Here is a 23,326-nt window from a genome sequence, read left to right as displayed (position 1 = left end):
TGACACATACACTGACGCATACACTGACCATCACACTGACCATCACACTGACACATACACTGACCATCACACTGACACATACACTGACCATCACACTGACACATACACTGACCATCACACTGACCATCACACTGACCATCACACTGACACATACACTGACACATACACTGACCATCATACTGACGCATACACTGACCATCACACTGACGCATACACTGACCATCACACTGACCATCACACTGACCATCACACTGACACATACACTGACGCATACACTGACCATCACACTGACCATCACACTGACACATACACTGACCATCACACTGACACATACACTGACCATCACACTGACACATACACTGACCATCACACTGACCATCACACTGACACATACACTGACCATCACACTGACGCATACACTGACACATACACTGACACATACACTGACCATCATACTGACGCATACACTGACCATCACACTGACGCATCACACTGACGCATCACACTGACGCATACACTGACGCATCACACTGACGCATCACACTGACGCATACACTGACGCATCACACTGACGCATCACACTGACGCATACACTGACCATCACACTGACCATCACACTGACGCATCACACTGACGCATCACACTGACGCATCACACTGACGCATCACACTGACCATCACACTGACGTATACACTGACCATCACACTGACGCATACACTGACCATCACACTGACACATACACTGACCATCACACTGACCATCACACTGACACATACACTGACACATACACTGACACATACACTGACCATCATACTGACGCATACACTGACCATCACACTGACGCATACACTGACCATCACACTGACCATCACACTGACCATCACACTGACCATCACACTGACCATCACACTGACACATACACTGACGCATACACTGACCATCACACTGACCATCACACTGACACATACACTGACCATCACACTGACACATACACTGACCATCACACTGACACATACACTGACCATCACACTGACACATACACTGACCATCACACTGACCATCACACTGACACATACACTGACCATCACACTGACGCATACACTGACACATACACTGACACATACACTGACCATCATACTGACGCATACACTGACCATCACACTGACCATCACACTGACCATCACACTGACGCATCACACTGACGCATCACACTGACGCATACACTGACGCATCACACTGACGCATCACACTGACGCATCACACTGACGCATCACACTGACGCATACAGTGACCATCACACTGACCATCACACTGACCATCACACTGACGCATACACTGACGCATCACACTGACGCATCACACTGACGCATCACACTGACCATCACACTGACGCATACACTGACCATCACACTGACGCATACACTGACCATCACACTGACGCATACACTGACCATCACACTGACGCATACACTGACGCATACACTGACCTTCACACTGACGCATACACTGACGCATACACTGACGCATACACTGACCTTCACACTGACGCATACACTGACCATCACACTGACCATCACACTGACCATCACACTGACCATCACACTGACCATCACACTGACGCATACACTGACGCATACACTGACCATCACACTGACACATACACTGACCTTCACACTGACGCATACACTGACCATCACACTGACGCATACACTGACCATCACACTGACACATACACATACACATACCCTGACACTGACACATCACACTGACACATACACTGGCATGACACATACACTGACACATACACTGGCATGACACATACACTGGCATGACACATACACTGACACATACACTGGCACTGACACACATCACACTGACACACATCACACTGACCTACCTGACTCCTACTTCCTGCATTACTCACACACAAACCCCCTCCATACAGCTCAATGTAGATCGGGGATGATCCATCCTCCTCGGCTCCTCCTTACCTCTGCTCTTTGATGCTGCCTTCAGGGACCATCATCCGGGCCTCTTCCTACTCCTCCGCACTGGGTGTGCAGAATTGTTCAGGAGTCCACGCCAGCGCCGTCCACCCGCTCCGCCGGGGCCACGCCAGCGCCGTGCACCCGCTCCGCCTCCATCATATCCCCGCCGGGACCAGGCCAGCGCCGTCCACCCTCCTCCACGATGTCCCCGCCGGGCAGGAGGTCAGCTGACCGACGTCTCAATGCTCTCACCTCCGCCGAGCCCCGCCCCTCCGCTGCACCCGGAGCGGCGCTGTGAGATAAACACGTGTGAGCGCTCAGCGGGAAACATGGGGGATTGGTGGCGCCAGCGGCACACCACGGGGGGGGGGCGAGAGAACACTGGACAGAGGCCGTGGTTGCGCCCTAGGTGGTAGTGCGCCCTAGGCGGCTGCCTACTTCGCCTAGTGGTAGCGCCGGCCCTGGGTATGACCCAATCATAGAGAAACCTATTGCAGTTTTGACCCCAATTATAGAGATTCCAGTGTAGGTGTGAGCTCCTCATGAAGACCCAAGTGTAGCTGTGACCCCCATTATGGAGACCCTGGTGTAGGTATGACCCCATCATTGGGAGGTCTAGCGTAGATGTGACCCCAGTTATTAAGATCCTAGTGTAGCTGTGAGCCAATCATGGAGACGTTGGTGTAGGTATGACCCCATCATAGAAATTCACAGTATAGGTGTGACCCTAAGTATAGAGATCCCAGTGTAAGTGTGACCCCCATCATGGAGACCATAGCGTAGCTTTGATCCCATCATGGAGACCTTGGTGTAGGTATAATCCCCATCATAAGGAGACCCAGTGTAGGTGTGATACCAATCATAAATTTCCTAGTGTTGCTGTGAACCCACCATGGAGACCTTGGTGTAACTATGACCCCATCATTAGGAGACCCAGTGTAGGTGTGACACCAATTATAGAAATCCCAGTGTAGCTGTGACCCCATCATGGAGTCTTTGCTGTAGGTATGACCCAATCATAGAGAGACACAGTGTAGGTGTGACCCTAATTATAAAGATCCCAGTGTAGGTGGGACCCCATCATAGAGACCTCAGTGTAGCTTTGACACCATCATAGACTCCCCGGTATAAGTATGCCCCCATTGTAGAGAAAAACAGAATAAGAGTAACCCCAATTATGGATATTCCAGTGTAGCTGTAAACCCATCATGGAGATATTGGTGTAGGCATGATCCCATCATAAGGAGAACCAGTGTAGGTGTGACCCCAATTATAGATATCCCAGTGTAGGTGTGAACCCATCATGGAAACCCCAGTGTACTTGGGACCCCATCATGTAGACCCTGGTGTAGGTATTCCCCCATCGTAGTGGGACCTAGTGTAGGTGTGGCCCCAGTTATAGAGATCCTAATGTGGCTGTGAAACTATAAATTGAGACCTTGGTGTAGGTATGACCCAATCATTAGCAGACCCAGTATAGGTGTGAACCCATCATGGAGTCCTTGATGTAGGTATGGCTCCATCATAGAGATACACAGTGTACATGTAACCCTAAGTATAGGGACCCAGTGTAGGTGTGAGCCCATCATGGAGACCTTTGTACAGGTATGTCACCCAATCATAAGAAGACCCTGTGTAGGTGTGACACCAATTCTAGAGATCTTAGTGTAGCTGTGATCCCGTCATGGAGACCTTGGTGTAGGTATGACCCCAGTCATCGAGAGACATGGTGTAGGTGTGACCCTAAGTATAGAGATCCCAGTGTAGGTGTGTTCCTCATCATGGAGACTGCAGTTAGCTTTGACCCCATTATGGAAATCCTGGTGTAGGTATGACCCAATTCTAGAGAAACCCAAAATAGGTATGACCCCAATTATAGAGATCCCAGTGTAGTTGTGCCCCCACCTGCCACATTTTCTGTGAACTTGCCTCTGGGGGCTGGCATATGATGCTCCTAGGTTCATTAAAGTAGATAGAAGTGAAAATGTATTCTGTATCTGCGCTATGAACTAAACATACAGCAGCTGTACACTATACCAAATCTATACCAAATCATTAAAGTAGATGTAAACTGTCACTGGATGACATATAGGTATTAGAGTGTGTCTGTTGGAATCTGCTGAATAGCAAAAATAGTATTTGTGAGGTCAGGTACTGATACTGATGTTGAGCGAGAAGACCTGGCTTGGAATCAGCTTTCCATTTTATCCCAAACGTGTTCAGTAGGGTTGAGGTCAGGACTGGAGAACACTTGAGTTCTTTCATACAAAACTGGTTAAACCATGTCAAAAGTGTTCAGGAGGGTTGATGTCAGGGCTTTGTGTAGACCAATAATTTGGAGAAGGGGCCTCATAGTTTTGGCCATATAGTGTATCTCTATTGTTTGACATACGTCTGTAGGTTAAAATGTAAGAGATTTAATAATTAACATAACAATTCCACCTACAGTTTTGGACCAGGAATATAGTCAAAGTTCGACCCGAGAAGTACCCAAGCCTTTAGTCTGGAAAGTATCTAAGTGAGTCTGTTGTAGTAAAGGAATACTGGTCTTTGATGACTTAATACGGGATAAAACATGTTCCCCTCCTAATAGGATTATTGAAGCCATTAACATTCCGAAGAAGGAAAATTTCATTTTATTTGTCATCGTCGATTACAAATGAAGCTTGGCCAAACTAATACTTGACGAGCCATAACTAAAGAAAAAAACGCAAACGGAAGAAAAATTAAGATTATAGTTCTGCATTTCCTAAGAAGTAAAGCTGAGCTCCATGCAAACAGCTCAAAATATTGTACATTAATTGGAGATCTCCATGGGGTTTGTATTCCTGTCCATCCATTTCTGAATTTGGCATAGCTCTACCACACAGCAAGGTCATGGTAACCTGACTTTTTCTCTGTTGAAATTAAACAACATAGCTAGGTCACATCCCTTCCCCCAGCTTGCGACTGGACAATAACGGTGCAGCAGCAAACTTATGAGGTCATCTCTCTTAACTCTCCTTTACTCAGCATGTATGAATGCTGGACATCTGATTGGTCCCAAATACTTCCCTCTGTATCCCAGTACAGGGTATTACAAGAGGCTCCCCAATGGCAAAAATGTAGTTTGGGCATTATTTGAGCTCTGCTTTTGAGAAAGCTAGTTCCCTGGCTGTTTAGCTGGTCCTATATCTTCATTACTTCATTGACTCACTTAACACTATGGTGGTAATGGCTAGCCTGAACTTAGGAATCTTATGGGCGGTCATTAAAGGGCAACTTAACTACCCCCCTGCTCTTTTTTTAAATCCTGCCTTACATGTTGTGCAGGGTTTTCAGCAATTCACATACTCACGTGACTGGCAAAACCAGCATTGTCCTGCTGAGATCCTCTTTTCAAATGTCACTGTCCATTTCTCATTCCACCACCTTCTTCTTATGGTTCAGGCAGACGTGTTCTAGCTCTTCCCACTGGGTGGGGGGTGTCTAAAACAATGTAAAAAAAAAAATAGTACCAAAAAAGGAACTTAAAATTGAATGAACATTTAAAAAAATTTAATTAAGGGCTACTCCCCCCCAAACTACCTAGATTGGGAAAGAAACTGACTAGTCATATCTTAACGGCAGCCAGGTGTTTGATAGCACTCCAATGGAAGAGACAAACACCGCCAACATCAACCAAGCTCTATGCTACGGTGAAGGCCGTAGAAATCATGGAATCCCTAACAGCATACCTGGCTGATAAGGTAGATTGTCACTGTGTGATTTGGGAACTTCTGCATTTCAGGGAAGATCCTCCACGAGCCTCTATAGAACCTCATCCAATTATGGTCTTGACTCTTTCTATACTCAGGAGTGACAAGCTTTGTCTTTCTATTTTTTTCTATCTCTCCTTCCTTTGTTTCCTCTTTCTTCACTTCCTTGCTGTTTTCTGGATGTCTTGTAGATGAAACCAGTAGGCATCTGATATACTTCATTGGTCTTGAAGGGGACGCCTCTCCAGGAAACCAGTACAATATTATTGCTCAACTAGTTTTATTGAGCTTACTGTAGATCATGCACTATATGGGAGTTGACTTTGGCTGCAGATTTGTAGGCTTCAATCAGTACCTAAATGTATTAATGTATGTACTCCATGACGGATTGCTGTTGAATTCTTGCAAGATTTCCAGTATTTGTTATTCTTATCCTTTTATGTATTGAAAAAATGCAAAAATTCAATAAGAATTGTCATTTACAAAAAAAAAGGGAATTAAACAAAAAAATAACCTTTTTTTGTTTTTTTTGTTTGCTGTTTTGGAGTGTGGAGTGGAGGACAAATCCATTGATGCCTAGTGTGGGTCCCCTTAAAATAAAAGCACCACTTCACTTGTAAAATCAGATTTTATTTTTATTAGCAGGAAAAGCCAACTCGTTTCAAGGGTTGCAAGGATTCTTCCTTCTTCTCCTTATTTAGTGCTGGGCTTGAGTATTTTCTGTTGAGCAGGAGTATTCTGTGCTGGGAGTGGGGATGCAATTTTTTTACTGGGCACTTTTATTGCTTGTTTTAGCTTGAGTGTTTGGTACTGAATTTGAGTGTCTGGTGCTGGGCTTGAGTATTTGATTCTGGAGCCTCTTAATGTTTGTTTATTATTATTTATTGTTTATTTCATTCTGGGCCCTTTTAATGCTTGTTTTAGCTTGAGTATTTGGTGCTGGGCTTGACTGTCTGGTGCTGGCCTTGTGTATTTAGTACTGAGTAATTTTAATGCTTGTTTTAGCTTGAGTATTTGGTTCAGGATTTGAGTGTCTTGTACTGGGTTTGCGTATTTAGTTCTTGGCCCTCTTAATGTTAGTTTTAGCTTGAGTATTTGGTGCTGGACTTGCATATTTGGTACTGGGTCCTTTTTTACAAACAACGTGGTGGTTTATTGAGAATGTAACATACAAAAAAGAAACTGTACAGACATTGGTCAATACAAAGATCGCGACAGCGGGAGACTTTAAAAAAAAAAAATGCATCCTGTGTGGCAAGGGGGGCGCGCAGGTCCCCAATACATCAATATGAGCAAAATACTGAAAGAAACACATAAAAACAGAAACGAAAGTATACATAAGCAGCAGGGGGAACGGGTCCATAAGGCGAATCCAAGGGGACATTACATCAGGGGAACATAGATTTCACCAGAGCAATATTCTCATTGCGCAGTGCAGTGCCGACCCTCTTTAGTCCGATTACGCAGGGTCACCTAGCCCTTGTGAGGGAAGCTCATTGCAAGTGGCGGCCTCATTCAACCATGTGTCCCAGATTTTAGCATACTTAGAGTGACAACCCCTATGGGCATATAGTTCTTTCTTGTACGGGAGTACCTGATTGATCGCAGCCACCCATTCCTGAAACGTGGGGGGCTGGACTTGTAGCCATTTTCTCGCCACCAGTAACCTAGCCATAAATAAAGATTCATGTAAAAATATCTTGTGGTACTTGTCCGAGTCTGGATCAGGGAAAACCCCCAAAAGGCACTGTTTGGGGCATAGTGTCAGAGGTGACCCCATCTTGTCGTGGATAAATCTAACAATTTGAGACCAGAAACATTGAATCACCGGGCAAGACCACAGGATATGAAAAAAGGTGCTTTGTAGGCTACCACACCTGGGGCAGAGGGGGCTGTAATCTGGTTTATATTTAGCAATACGCATCGGGGTCAAGTACGTTCTATGTAGAATATTCAGGTGGGTGAACCGGTCCGAGAGTCTAGGTGAGACCTTTTTACCAGCATCCAGGGCATCTTCCCATTCATCATCCTCAAATCCCCCAACATCCTCCAACCACCTCCCCTTAAGGGCCTCCGACAGTACAATCGCCGGGGGTCGAGTCAAAAGATTGTATATGCTAGAGATCAGTTTACGTGGGTCTTGCCCCAAGAGCACATCCACCACCGCCAGGCCCTCCACCCCAGGTGGGGACTGCCCAAATTGTGCCTGAAGAGCATGGCGAAGCTGGAGGTACCTGTAGAGCATGGAGTTCGAGAGCGCAAATTCTTCCTTAAGTTCTTGAAACGATTTCAGCACCCGGCCTCGGTATAAGTCGGAGAGAAATCTAACCCCATGCGTGAGCCAGACCGAGTATCCCGGAAGCAGGCGCAATTCGCCCAAGCCGGGGTTATCCCAAAGTGGGGTGTGGGAGTGGGTCTCAGGAAAAGCCAGCTTTCTACCCACCACCTCCCAAATCCTGCAATGTGCATAAAGGAGTCCTCTGCGACCTCCCCGGATGTCCGCCGAGGCGCAGGCTTTAAAGAGCATTTGGAAGGGATGGGTGATCAAGTGTCCACGCCTGGGGCAAACAAATGCTAAATACCTATCCCTGTCCTGTTTGTCCAGGTGGAAAAAGTTTGACACCTGGGCCGCCAGGTAATACAGGGCGAAGTCCGGCAGGGCCGCCCCTCCCAGATCCCCAGGACACTTCAACACTTGCCACGATAATTTATGTCGCTGCGAGCCCCAAACAAAGGAATTTAGCAAGGCTTCTATGGATTTAAACAGCCATAGGGGTAAATAAACAGGGGAGTGCCAAAATGCGTATAAAAACCCCGGCAAAATAATCATTTTTACTAGGTTTATTCGACCCAGAACACCCAGAGGAAGCTTGGCCCACGTCTTAATTTTGACCTTCATGGAAGCTACCAAGGGATCTATGTTTAGCCTAATGTAATCCTCGGGGGATCTGGTGACATAGACACCTAAATATTTTATCGTACTTACCCGCAGGAGGGGGGCAGAGGCCTCAACTTCGGAGGGGACACCCAGATCCACGGGCAAAATTTGGGATTTCTCCCAGTTAATTTTAAGCCCCGAGTGAGCTCCAAACAACTGGATCGTCTCAAGAGCCGCCCGGAGGGAGGGGCCTGTATCCGCCAGATACAGCAGCATATCATCTGCATACAGGCTAATCCTCTCCTCCAGGCTGTCACACTCAAGCCCCCGGATATCAGGGTGCCCCCTGAGAGCCGCCGCCAGCGGCTCCACCGCTATAGCATATAGCAATGGGGATAGGGGGCAGCCCTGCCTAGTACCCCGAGAGAGAGGGAAGGGGGACGACACCCGCCCATTAACCAAGATCCTGGCACAAGGGCCGCTATACAGGAGGCATATCCATTTAATAAAACGGGGTCCGAAGCCAAAGCGCTGTAAACAGCTCCACAAATACCTCCACTCCACTGAATCGAACGCTTTGGCTGCGTCCAAAGAAATCACCGCTCTAGCCCCCACCTGGTCATGCTGTGCCTGCAGGTTCATGTGAAGCCTTCGCAAATTATAAGCCGTATTTTTGGAAGGCATGAACCCCGTCTGGTCTGGATGGATCAGGTCCAGGATAACCGCATTCAGACGGATAGCCAGGACCTTGGCCAGGATCTTGATGTCTAGCTGAAGTAGGGAAATAGGCCTATAGGACTCGGGGAATTCCAAATTCTTCCCAGGTTTGGGGATGAGGACTATGTAAGCCTCACGCATTGAGGGAGGGAGAGAATCCGACTCAAATATATGAGAAAACAGTTCATGCAGCCTAGGAGTCAGGAAATCAGTATATTTTAGATAAAATTCAAGGGGGAGCCCATTCGACCCAGGAGCTTTGGACAAATTTAGCGAGGACATCGCCTCCGCGATCTCCTCGGTGGTAATAGGGGCCTCCAGGAGCGCTATCTGAGCTAGCGTAAGCGAGGGCAGGTCGAGATTCTCGAGCAGCCCGTCCACCCCGTCCCCAGCGTTAGAGGCTGTCGAGAGGTATAGTGATGCATAAAATGCTCTAAACTCCTCAGCTACAGCGTCGGGGTCAGAAATCAGCACTCCATCAGAGCCACGTAGGGAGACTACTGTGGGGGGCCGCTGGTCCATATGCGCCAAGTAGGCCAGCAGGCGACCAGCCCGCTCGCCACATTCATACACCCTTTGCCTGATGTGGAATACATTCCTCTCCGCCCGCTCTATATACAAACCATTCACCACTCTAGATTGTAGTTTGAGAAAGGTACTGGGTCCTTTTATTGCTTGTTTGAGCTTGAGTATTTGGTGCTGGGCTTGCGTATTTGAAACTGGGCCCTTTTAATGCTTGTTTTAACTTGAGAATTTGGTTCTGGATTTGAGTGTCTGGTGCTGGGCTTCAGTATTTGGTTCTGGGCCCTCTTAATGTTTGTTTTAGCTTAAGTATTTGGTGCTGGGTTTGCATATTTGATACTGGGCCCTTTAATTACTTGTTTTAGCTTGAGTGTTTGGGTCTGGATTTGAGTGCCTGGTGCTGGGCTTTTTCATATTTGGTTCTGTGCCCTTTTAATGCTTGTTTTAGTTTGCATATTTGGTGTTGGACTTGAGTGTCTGGTGCCCGGCTCGTATATTTGGTACTGGGAACCTTTAATGCTTATTTTAGTTGGTATATTTGGTGCTGGACTTGAGTGTCTGGTGCTGGGCTTGCGTATTTGGTACTGGGACCTTTTAATGTTTGTTTAAGATTGGGTATTTGGAGTTAAAATTGAATGTCTGAAGCTGGCTTTGTGTATTTGGTTCTGGCTCTTTTAATTCTTTTTTTCAGCTTAAGTATTTGGTGCTGGACCTGAGTGTCTGGTGCTGGGCTTGTGTATTTGGTACGGAGTCATTTTAATGCTTGTTTTAGCTTGAGTATTTGGTTCGGGATTTGAGTGTCTGGTGCTGGGATTGCATATTTGGTTCTTAGCTAGGGATGGCCGAACGGTTCGCCCGGCAGTCGTTTCGCGGCGAATTTTGGCTGTTCGCGGTCCGCCCGATTGGCGGACTATTGCCGCCGTTCGCCCGGTGGACTTCCGTGTTTACTGTGTAAAAGAACTTTGACCTATGATGACACATCCATCATGGGTACAGGACAGCCAATTGAGACATTACAGCACATGGACACTTGGACATTCCCCCTAACTTATAAATAGACCCGATTCAGCGGCCATTTTACATACTTTCGTATGTCACTATAGGGAGAGGTTGCTGTGTGGAGCAGGGAGAGACTGTAGTGACCCAAATCACTAGCTATTAGGTCCACAAAAGTTCTTTTAAGGACTGGTATGGTATAGGTGTTAGGTGTAGTTTAGGATATAGGTTTGAGGCACTGCTGTGCTAGTGATTGTTGCAGCAGCCTGTCTTTTGTCAGTGTAGAGAGAGGGACAGGATGCTGTGTGCAGCAAGGACAGTCAGTTTAATCATTAGCTGTTACTATTAGGTCCACAAAAGTCCTTTTCAGGACTGGTATGGTAAAGTATTACAGGATATAGTTTTGAGTGCTATTCAAGTTATTGTTCCAGCAGCCTGTGTTTTGTCAGGTTAAATAGGGACAGGCAGGAAGCTGTGTGTCGCAGTGAGGGACAGTCAGTTTAATCAGTAGCTGTTACTATTAGGTCCACAAAGGTTCTTTTCAGGACTGGTATGGTAATAGGCTTGTACACGTATAATATTCTTTCTTCCAAATATAGAAAGAATATTATACTTGACTGCTCCCCTTCTGCTGCAGTAGTCCTTTATGAGTATAGGGACTGAGGTACAGTCTGCTAATCATTCACAACCTACTAGTTCCACAAAGGTCCTTATAAGGACTGGTAAGGTATAGGGTAATACAGTACATAGGGTTGAGTGAGGTACAGTCTGTTATTCCTTAAGGACTGGTATAGGTCCACAATATATAGGGTTGAGCTGCACTACTGCTGACTGCTGCCCTATACTGCAGCAGTCCTTTATCAGTATAGAGACTGAGGTACAGTCTGCTAATCATTCACAACCTACTAGTTCCACAAAGGTCCTTATAAGGACTGGTAAGGTATAGGGTACTAGAGTACATAAGGTTGAGTGAGGTACAGTCTGTTATTCCTTAAGGACTGGTATAGGTCCACAATATATAGGGTTGAGGTGCACTACTGCTGACTGCTGCCCTATACTGCAGCAGTCCTTTATCAGTATAGGGACTGAGGTACAGTCTGCTAATCATTCACAACCTACTAGTTCCACAAAGGTCCTTATAAGGACTGGTAAGGTATAGGGTACTACAGTACATAGGGTTGAGTGAGGTACAGTTTGTTATTCCTTAAGGACTGGTATAGGTCCACAATATATAGGGTTGAGGTGCACTACTGCTGACTGCTGCCCTATACTGCAGCAGTCCTTTATCAGTATAGGGACTGAAGTACAGTCTGCTAATCATTCACAACCTACTAGTTCCACAAAGGTCCTTATAAGGACTGGTAAGGTATAGGGTACTACAGTACATAGGGTTGAGTGAGGTACAGTCTGCTATTCCTTAAGGACTGGTATAGGTCCACAATATATAGGGTTGAGGTGCACTACTGCTGACTGCTGCCCTATACTGCAGCATTCCTTAATCAGTATAGGGACTGAGGTACAGTCTGCTAATCATTCACAACCTACTAGTTCCACAAAGGTCCTTATAAGGACTGGTAAGGTATAGGATACTACAGTACATAGGGTTGAGTGAGGTACAGTCTGCTATTCCTTAAGGACTGGTATAGGTCCACAATATATAGGGTTGAGGTGCACTACTGCTGACTACTGCCCTATACTGCAGCAGTCCTTTATCAGTATAGGGACTGAGGTACAGTCTGCTAATCATTCACAACCTACTAGTTCCACAAAGGTCCTTATAAGGACTGGTAAGGTATAGGGTACTACAGTACATAGGGTTGAGTGAGGTACAGTCTGCTATACCTTAAGGACTGGTATAGGTCCACAATATATAGGGTTGAGGTGCACTACTGCTGACTGCTGCCCTATACTGCAGCAGTCCTTTATCAGTATAGGGACTGAGGTACAGTCTGCTAATCATTCACAACCTACTAGTTCCACAAAGGTCCTTATAAGGACTGGTAAGGTATAGGTTACTACAGTACATAGGGTTGAGTGAGGTACAGTCTGCTATTCCTTAAGGACTGGTATAGGTCCACAATATATAGGGTTGAGCTGCACTACTGCTGACTGCTGCCCTATACTGCAGCAGTCCTTTATCAGTATAGGGACTGAGGTACAGTCTGCTAATCATTCACAACCTACTAGTTCCACAAAGGTCCTTATAAGGACTGGTAAGGTATAGGGTACTACAGTACATAGGGTTGAGTGAGGTACAGTCTGCTATACCTTAAGGACTGGTATAGGTCCACAATATATAGGGTTGAGGTGCACTACTGCTGACTGCTGCCCTATACTGCAGCAGTCCTTTATCAGTATAGGGACTGAGGTACAGTCTGCTAATCATTCACAACCTACTAGTTCCACAAAGGTCCTTATAAGGACTGGTAAGGTATAGGTTACTACAGTACATAGGGTTGAGTGAGGTACAGTCTGCTATTCCTTAAGGACTGGTATAGGTCCACAATATATAGGGTTGAGCTGCACTACTGCTGACTGCTGCCCTATACTGCAGCAGTCCTTTATCAGTATAGGGACTGAGAGTTTTGTCACAGGGTCATTTAAAAAATGACAGGCAGAGGAAGAGGCAGGCCCTTCCACAGGGGTGGTAGGGGTAGGGCAGGAGCAACAGGCTTGAGCCAAAGTGGGAAGTTGCAGAAGGTGCATTCAATTACTTTAAAGGATGCACCAGACTTGGTTGAGTGGCTCACTCAGCCTTACTCTTCTGCACCCTCCTCATCCTATCGATCTGCACCCTCTTCTTCACTCTCTGCTATGTGCACCCCCAAAGACACTACCACCAACAACACCACCACCACCACCACCACATACCTTCCGCTTGAGTCACAGGAATTATTTTCCGATCCATATCAAGACATTTCTGATGCGCAGCTACTCTTGGCATTGGATCAGGAAGAGGAGGTAGCAAGAACCGCCACTCAGCAGTCTGACGACAGTACCCAGATCAGCCCGAGGAGGAGGTTGGTCCCCGCTGTTGCTGCCTACTCCGAGATCTCTACTTATAGTGGTGGGGAAGGTGACGTTGATGATGACGTGTCTAGTGATGTCACGTGGGTGCCCACAAGAGAGGAAGAGGAGGGGAGTTCAGAGGGAGATATGGACCAGCAGATAGGGAGGAGAAGCAGGAATAACTTATATTTCACCGCGCCAGTGGCTGCTCATGTGCGACGCATGCAGACTTCTGCGGCCATTTGAGGAGATCACCAAACTGGTCAGTCGCAGCCATGGCTCCATCAGTGACATGGTACTTTATGCCTTCTTTATGGAGCGTGCATTGCGTCGTGTCATTGATCAAGCTGTGGAGGAGCAGGAGCGGGAAGATGAGGAAGTCGCAATGCTGGATGAATTCCCGGGGGGGCTACTCTATCTGAGACAAGTGAACAACAGGAGTCTGAAGAGGAGTCAGAGGAGGATGGTGCCGGGGTGGATGAGGAGGAGCAAGAAGAGCATGCTTTAAACCTTTCTGGGATCCCTGTTGTTGTGCGTGGATGGGGAGAGGAGAATGAAGAGGATGACATTATCCTGGATGATGAGCAGGAGCCAGGCCACCACACCGCTTCCAGTTTAGTGCAAATGGGGGCCTTAATGCTCCAGTGTTTTAATAGGGACCCCCGTATAAAAAGCACAAGGGTCAAGGACCAGTACTGGGTGGCAACGTACTTAGACCCCCAGTAGAAACACAAAATGGCGGAAATGTTACCGCCATCACAGAGGGCTGTCAGAATGGAGTACTTCCAGGCCTTGCTTCGAGAAATGCTGCATTCTGCTTTCGCGTGCGCTGGCAGAGGAGCAATTCCCACTCCCAGAAAAGGAGTTGTGGGTACCAATCCAACAGCTCCTGCAAGAAGAGGCCGTTTTGAAGATGTGTTGGTGACTTCTGATATGAGGTCATTCTTTCAGCCGACCCATCGACAGGTGTCATCCGGATCCAGCATCAGGGAACGCCTAGACCATCAGGTGTCCGACTACATTGGGTTAACGGCCGATGTGGACGCTCTGAGGAGTGATGAACCCCTGGACTACTGGGTGGGCAGGCTTGACCTCTGGCCAGAGCTTGCCCAATTTGCAATCGAACTGTTGGCTTGCCCCTCGTCCAGTGTCCTGTCCGAAAGGACGTTCAACGCAGCAGGGGAGATCGTGACCGATAAGTGTACTCGCCTAGCTCACGACAGTGTTAACTACCTCACATTTCTAAAAATGAATTAGGCATGGATCTCGGAGGAATTCAACACATGTGACCAATAGACCATGTATATGTCTATGAACGATTTTTTTAATCGAGCACACAGACCTTATTTCTTCATTTGGCTCACTTTCTTGTCCAAAAAAAACACACCGTACTATATGCCCGTACCCTCCTGTTTGAAGAGGTTGAGTTGTGTCATATTTCTACTGGGGCTGCATATTATTAGGGGCTCCCACCATCCCTGTGCTGTGCTGACTTCCTCCTGGGGCTGCTTATTATGAGAGGCTCCCACCATCCCTGTGCTGTGCTGTCTTCCTCCTGGGGCTGTACCTCTGCTGTGCATATTATGAGGGGCTCCCACCATCCCTGTGCTATGCTCCTTATGAGGGGCTCCCACCATCCCTGTGCTATGCTCATTATGAGGGGCTCCCCCCATCCCTGTGCTGTGCTGACTTCCTCCTGGGACTGCTTATTATGAGGGGCTCCCACAATCCCTGTGCTATGCTGACATCCTCCCGGGGCTGCTTATTATGAGGGGGTCCCACCATCCCTGTGCTGTGCTGACTTCCTCCTGGGGCTGCTTATTATGAGGGGCTCCCACCATCCCTGTGCTATGCTGACATTCTCCTGGGGCTGCTTATTATGAGGGGCTCCCACCATCCCTGTGCTGTGCTGACTTCCTCCTGGGGCTGTACCTCTGCTGTGCATATTATGAGGGGCTCCCACCATCCCTGTGCTATGCTCATTATGCTTTTTAAGGTGCAGGTGTCAGTGCTCTCTATCACGGTGCTGGTGTCAGTGCTGTATATCACGGTGCTGGTGTCAGTGCTTTATGTCACGCTGCTGATGTCAGTGCTCTCTATCACGGTGCTGGTGTCAGATCACTCTATCATGGTGCAGGTGTCATTGCTGTATGTCACGCTGCTGATGTCAGTGCTCTCTATCACGGTGCTGGCGTCAGATCAGTCTATCACGGTGCAGGTGTCATTGCTGTATGTCACGCTGCTGATGTCAGTGCTGTATATCACGGTGCTGGTGTCAGTGCTGTATATCACGGTGCTGGTGTCAGTGCTTTATGTCACGCTGCTGATGTCAGTGCTCTCTATCACGGTGCTGGTGTCAGATCACTCTATCACGGTGCAGGTATCATTGCTGTATGTCACGCTGCTGATGTCAGTGCTCTCTATCACGGTGCTGGTGTCAGATCACTCTATCACGGTGCAGGTGTCATTGCTGTATGTCACGCTGCTGATGTCAGTGCTCTCTATCACGGTGCTGGTGTCAGATCACTCTATCATGGTGCAGGTGTCATTGCTGTATGTCACGCTGCTGATGTCAGTGCTCTCTATCACGGTGCTGGTGTCAGATCACTCTATCACGGTGCAGGTGTCATTGCTTTATGTCACGCTGCTGATGTCAGTGCTCTCTATCACGGAGCTGGTGTCAGATCACTCTATCACGGTGCAGGTGTCATTGCTGTATGTCACGCTGCTGGTGATCATTTCCTGCACCCTCTTCTTTGCCTACCCTGACCTTCCCTCTCCTCTATTGCCTTCATGCGCTCCACAGTCCTGAATTGTCACAATTTCACATATAAAAAAAGAATGCTTGTAGTTGTCGATCCCAGATTCACCTCATACATGTGTTATGTCATTGGCCATGTGGTGGGACTATGTTTGCACAGCTAGTAATTATTTTGTGGCTGCAAATTTGACCTGTAGGTTTGAAAAGTTCGCCTCCCATTGAAGTCAATGGGGTCCGCCGCGAACTATCAGCCGCGTTCGCGGTCCGCGTTCGCGAAACATCCCGTCGAAAGTTCGTCCATCACTATTCTTGGCCCTCTTAATGTTAGTTTTAGCTTGAGTATTTGGTGCTGGGCTTGCGTATTTGGAACTGGGCCCTTTTAATGCTTGTTTTAACTTGAGTGTTTGGTTGTGGGCTTGAGTATTTGATTCTGGGCCCTCTTAATGTTTGTTTTAGCTTGAGTTTTTGGTGCTGGGTTTGCATATTTGATACTGGGCCCTTTAATTACTTGTTTTAGCTTGAGTGTTTGGTTCTGGATTTGAGTGTCTGGTGCTGGGCTGTCGTATTTGGTTCTGGTCACTTTTAATGCTTGTTTTAGTTGGCATATTTGTTGCTGGACTTGAGTGTCTGGTGCTGGGCTTACGTATTTGATACTGGGACCTTTTAATGTTTGTTTTAGTTTGAGTATTGTAAGATTTGTGTATCTGGAGCTGGCCTTGTGTCACGTACCTGGTATAGGAGCCCAGAATGCAGGGAGCGGCCTCTCGTAAGCCTTTGGCTCGACAATCCCTGGAAGTGGGAACAGGGACTCAAGAGTTCAGAGGGCACAAGTGCTGAACTGGTGAAGGACTGGTCCGGACCTTGAGGAGTGGAGGATCCACAGGAGAGCTCGAATGTAGACACCCGGCAGACTGGTCAGACAGCGGATGGAAGCGGGTACAGACGGTCAGGCTGGAACAGCAGGCGGCAGAGCAGCAGACAACAGCGGGCACCGGCGGTCAGGCTGGAACAACAGGTGGCAGACAGCAGCAGGCACAGGTGGTCAGGCTGGAACAATAGGTGGCAGACAGCAGACAGCGGCAGGCACAGGCGGTCAGACTGGAACAACAGGTGGCAGACAGCAGCAGGCACAGGCGGTCAGGCCGGAACAGCAAGTGGCAGAAGCAGGGTCAAAGTACAAGCCAGGTCGGTAACAGGCGGGCAGCAACGGTACACAGGAAGAGGCGGAAGCGTAGTCAGACAGGCCAGAGGTCAAAGGCTGGCAGCAAGCAAACGTAGTCAGGAACAAGCCGGGTAACAGGAATCGGGGGCAATCAGGTAGCAGAAGACAGAATAACCGGACACGCTGTAGACTGGACAGCAAGGAGGCACAGTAACAGGTTCCTTAAGTAGCCCTTTGGGTGGCAAGAACGGTCGTACAGCGTGTCTGCGCGCGCCCGCGCGTAACCGTGCGCCCGTTCGTGACCCCGCGCACACGCGTGCGCCCGTTCGTACCATCGCGCACCCGTGTGCGCCCGTTCGTTCCATCGCGCACCCGCGTACGCTCGTTCGCAACATCGCGCACCCCGCATGCGCTCGTTCGTACCAACACGCACCCGCGTGCGTCCGTTCGCGCCAAAGCGCGCCCATGGATACTGATTAGTTCTCAACGTGGGGATTCTGTGAGCAGGCCTTCCATATGCCACTGGATTCCGGGGTGACCATGACACCTTGTGTATTTGGTTCCGGGCTCTTTTAATTCTTTTTTTCAGCTTAGTTATTTGGTGGTAGGCCTGATTGTCTGGTGCTGGGCGTTTTTGCTGCTGGGCTCTTTTAACCACTTGCCTACTGGGGACTTTTATCCCCTTCGTGCCCAGGCAAATTTTTAGCTTTCAGCGCTGTCATACTTTGAATGACAATTGCGTGGTAATGCAACACTGTACCCAAACGAGATTTTTATAATTTTTTTAAGATAGATAGAGCTTTTTTTGGTGGTATTTATATTGTTTGGTGCTGGGCTTGTGTATTTTGTATTGGGCTGCCCATTTAATGCCTGTTTTATTTTGAGTATTTGGTCTTGAACCTGAGTGTCTGGTGCTGGGCTTGCGTATTTTGCCACTGGGCTGGCCATATAATGCCTGTTTTAGCTTGAGTGTTTGGTGCTGGACTTGCATATTTGCCACTGGGCTACCAATTTAATGCTTGCTCGAGTTCAGCAGTCTAACTCGGTACAAAGTAAACAGACTAATAAATGTGAAGACTTTGCATTCTCCCCAGTATTTTCCTTCCAGATCTATACATATACATCTATACACAGATCCATATAGGAAATGTGCCTAATTGTTTAATTACTTCCATTTAACGATAGCAAAAGTTTAGCATTTTATTACAGCACAGTCATAAGTTAAAAACACAATAAAACTGCCAATATTCTGGGCAACAGAGGTAACCGAGATGCCTGACCTTATAAATTGTTCTTAGGAATAATAGGCATCATATAATATAAGAGATATCCAGCTTTACTTAAAATCAATGAAGCTAAGAGTAAAAACTCTGACGTATTAAAGGGGACTTGCAGTAAAATGTTTTTTTTATTTTTATTTTTTTATTAGAGCCTCATAAAAAAAGTTTTTACATGATAAAATGTCCCTGATCTCCTTTCAGTGGCTTTGCCTAGGCCAGTGCTTCTCAAATAGTGGGGCGCGCCAAACGAGGCTCCGTAAAGGGGGGCTCGTTTGACCTCGGCAAATACTGTCATATTGGATGTCTAGATCGGATCATCCGACTCACTCGCAAGCGGTGTCCCACACAGCGTTGGTTGCCTAGCAACTCTACGGCTGGAGAGAGGGGCCAGCGCGGCGCGAACACTGGAGATTGTCCCAGTAGCAGCCCGACGCGGAGGATCACGTGACCGCCAACGCACGTGACAGATGCAGAGGACCCGATTGGATAGACATGATGCTCTATCCTGATTGGCCAAACCCGCCCGTGTGACTTTTAGACCCGGAAATCGGTCCTCTGTACAGAAAAACGCCTAAAAGAAAGGAGTTGAAGACACATAAAAGGGGACACCGCCGATTCAGCCAAAAAAGGTCAGTGTTCTGATGAAAAGGCTTTTATTGTGCTCCGTTAAATCCTGTGCTCCTTTAAATCTTTTCTGCTACAGTTAATAAAGCTATTTTTTCTTGTAAATTGATCCACATTTCTTTCTTTTTTTATTCTCATATACGTTAATAAGGATACAGTGTTATGTAGAGGTGTACTTATAACAATTTTATAGACAAATGATACTATTTACAGTCGCACGGGGGGCGCAAAATGTTTTCTTCTTCCTAAGGGGGGGGGGGGGGGGCATGACAGAAAATAATTGAGAAGCACTGGCCTAGGCTGAGGTTATGCCATCAGTGTGCTGCAAACAGGGGGCAAACATTTCCCCAGTCTCCTCTCCCTCATTGCAACATTGTAACTTTTGTAGCAGGTCACAAGGTGAGAGGCTGCGGGCAACAGCTGCCTCAATGTAGAAGAAAATGAACAGCAGGGTGCTGAGGTCAGTATCAAATAAAAATCACTTTTTAAAAAAATAAGCAGGGGGCGTGTCCGGATGTGATACAGGGAGGACGTGTGGTGCAAGAGCTCCAGGAATCCTGACTACAATCCTGCGCAATCCTCTCTGCTGACAGACCAAGAGACGCTGAAAGGCTTCCCCCCTCACCCCAGGACATCCCAGGGACTGGCCATGCCCGTTATTAAGGAGATTGGGGGTATTCTGTGGCCCCGTTTGGTTGCGGCCTAGCTGGATTGTTGTGACCGGCCGCCATCTTTGAGGCCTGTGAAGCCTCTGGGCCGGCCGCGGTGGAGTGCTGAGTTCGCGGAGCGGTAACCCGAGCGGGCAGATCTGGGCTAGTGCCTCGCGGAGGACGCATTAGGGGCTGCTGACAGGAGTCATCACCGCCAACACCACCACAGCGCCTGGATTACGCCGTTGCAGCCGACCACGCAACGGCAGGGACTGTCGCTATCCCTGGGGACAGTGTGGCTTGCGGAGGTTACAATCCCTGCGGGGAGGGAGGTGAGTCTTGACCTCTGGGGGCAGTTGGCAGTTGCCTCAGGGCGGTGGCTGGGGGGAGTGCGATGGAGCTTAGCCACAGTCTTTTTACCATCCCTGCTTGCCCCCCCTGTGTGTATATGGCTGGACACTTTTAAAGGAATACCTTGCTCACTCTACATACTGCCGGACTGTGTCTGCTCTCTTTCAAGCCCTCCAGTAGCATATTGCCACCAGGGAAATATTAGAGCTGAGCCCTCGGTCATCCTTGCTGATTACTTTGTCATCCTGTGGCTGGAAATCTTTAAAGGGGTACACTTCCCTGCCTGCATACCACCTTACGCAAGTTCAGACTGCCTTTTTAATCCCTCATGCCCTCCAAAGGCAAGTCTGCAGCTAAGAAGGCTCCACCGCAGCCTGTGCAGTGTCCTAGTGACTTTTTGGACCAATTTAAGGCGCTGATGGCAGACATGGAGCAGGCGGCCCCGCAGGCGATGGCTCTGCCTGTGCTGGCAACCCCTCAAACAAATGATACCGCTGTTATCCTTGCGGCAATTGAGCAAAGCAGAACCTCATTGCTGGTCCGCATAGACCATCTGTCTGAGGAATGCAATCTCATAAGAACAGACTTGGACAAATTTAGGGGCAGACTTTCTGAAACCGAATCGCGCATCTCAGCGGCAGAGGACGCTACTCACCGCCATGATGAAGCCATCCACAATCTACAACGTACTGTTCAAAATCTGGTGGCTAAATCAGATGACGCAGAAAATCGCCTAAGGAGGAACAATGATAGGGTCCTGTGCCTTCCGGAGGGGGCGGAGGGGGAGCAACAGGCTGAATTTGCGGAGGGCTTCTTTAACCACTTCAGCTCCGGACCAATAAACACCTTAAGGACCAGAGGTCTTTTTGCAATTTCGCACTGCGCTGCTTTAACTGGTAATTGCGCGGTCATGCAATATTGCACCCAAACGAAATTTGCGTCCTTTTCTTCCCACAAATAGAGCTTTCTTTTGATGGTATTTGATTGCCTCTGCGATTTTTTTTTTTTGCGATATAAATGGAAAAAGAGCGAAAATTTTGAAAAAAAATGATATTTTCTTCTTTTTGTTATAAGAAAAATCGAATAAACTAAATTTTAGTCATACATTGAGGGCAAAATTTATTCAGCCACATGTCTTTAGTAAAAAAAATGTCAATAAGCGTATATTTTTTGGTTTGCGCAAAAGTTATAGCGTCTACAAACTAGAGTACATTTTCTGGAATTTACACAGCTTTTAATTTATGACTGCCGATCTCATTTCTTGAGGTGCTAAAATGGCAGGGCAGTACAAATCCCCCCCAAATGACCCCATTTTGGAAAGTAGACACCCCAAGGAAATTGCTGATGGGTATGTTGAGCCCATTGAATATTTATTTTTTTTGTCCTAAGGGATTGAATAATGACAAAAAAAAAAAAATATATATTTTTTTTACAAAAAGTTGTCACTAAATGATATATTGCTCACACATGCCATGGTTATATGTGGAATTGCACCCCAAAATATATTCCGCTACTTCTCCCGAGTATGGCGATACCACGTGTGTGGGACTTTTTGGGAGTCTAGTCGCGCACGGCACCCCGAAAACCAATCACCACCTTCAGGATTTCTAAGGGTGCAAATTTTTGATTTAACTCCTCACTACCTATCACAGTTTCGAAGGCCATAAAATGCCAAAATAGCACAAAACCCCCCAAAATGACCCCATTTTGCAAAGTAGACACCCCAAGCTATTTACTGAGAGGCATGTTGAGTCCATGGAATATTTTATATTTTGCCACAAGTTGCGGGAATATTACAAACTTTTTTTTTTTTGCACCAAGTTGTCACTAAATGATATATTGCTCACACATGCTATGGGCATATGTGAAATGACACCCCAAAATACATTCTGCTGCTTCTCCCGAGTACGGGGATACCACATGTGTGGGACTTTTTGGGAGTCTAGTCGCGCACGGCACCCCGAAAACCAATCACCACCTTCAGGATTTCTAAGGGTGCAAATTTTTGATTTAACTCCTCACTACCTATCACAGTTTCGAAGGCCATAAAATGCCAAAATAGCACAAAACCCCCCCAAATGACCCCATTTTGGAAAGTAGACACCCCAAGCTATTTACTGAGAGGCATGTTGAGTCCATGGAATATTTTATATTTTGCCAAAAGTTGCGGGAATATTACAAACTTTTTTTTTTTTTGCACAAAGTTGTCACTAAATGATATATTGCTCACACATGCTATGGGCAGAAGTCAAATTACACCCCAAAATAAATTCTGCTGCTTCTCCCGAGTACGGGGATACCACATGTGGGGGACTTTTTGGGAGCCTAGCCACGTACGGGACCCCGAAAACCAAGCACTGCCTTCCGGATTTGAATATAAAATGCTATAAAAAACAAACTAACCAGAGTCACCCGTAACACTTATACGGTGATCAGTGGTGAAAGGGTTAACTAGGGGCAATCAGGGGGTTCAAATTTTTATTAGGTAGTATATGGGGGTCCCTGGCGCTATATAAAAACCTGACGGGGAACCTAAATAACTAACTGGCTAACCAGCGTCACCAGTGACACTTATACTGTGATCGCTGGTGAAAGGGGGTGAAAGGGTTAACTAGCAGCAATCAGGGGGTTAAAACCATTATTGGGTAGTA

General features: G+C 47.3%; 1 long non-coding RNA gene across 1 annotated transcript; it reads left to right on the top strand.

Annotated features, from left to right (window-relative positions):
* Positions 1–19,428: 19,428 nt before the first annotated feature.
* On the top strand, positions 19,429–19,779 carry LOC143988255 (uncharacterized). The gene is made up of 2 exons (XR_013276807.1): positions 19,429–19,600; positions 19,680–19,779. It is a non-coding gene; the product is annotated as an uncharacterized LOC143988255 (long non-coding RNA).
* The last annotated feature ends 3,547 nt before the right edge of the window (positions 19,780–23,326 follow it).

The sequence above is a fragment of the Lithobates pipiens genome, unplaced genomic scaffold, assembly GCF_037356315.1.
Source record: "Lithobates pipiens isolate NorthernLeopardFrog02 unplaced genomic scaffold, aLitPip1_a1.2 Scaffold_1, whole genome shotgun sequence".
NCBI lineage: Eukaryota > Metazoa > Chordata > Amphibia > Anura > Ranidae > Lithobates > Lithobates pipiens.
Note: the sequence above shows the minus strand (reverse complement) of the source record. Positions and strands in the feature narration are given on the sequence as shown.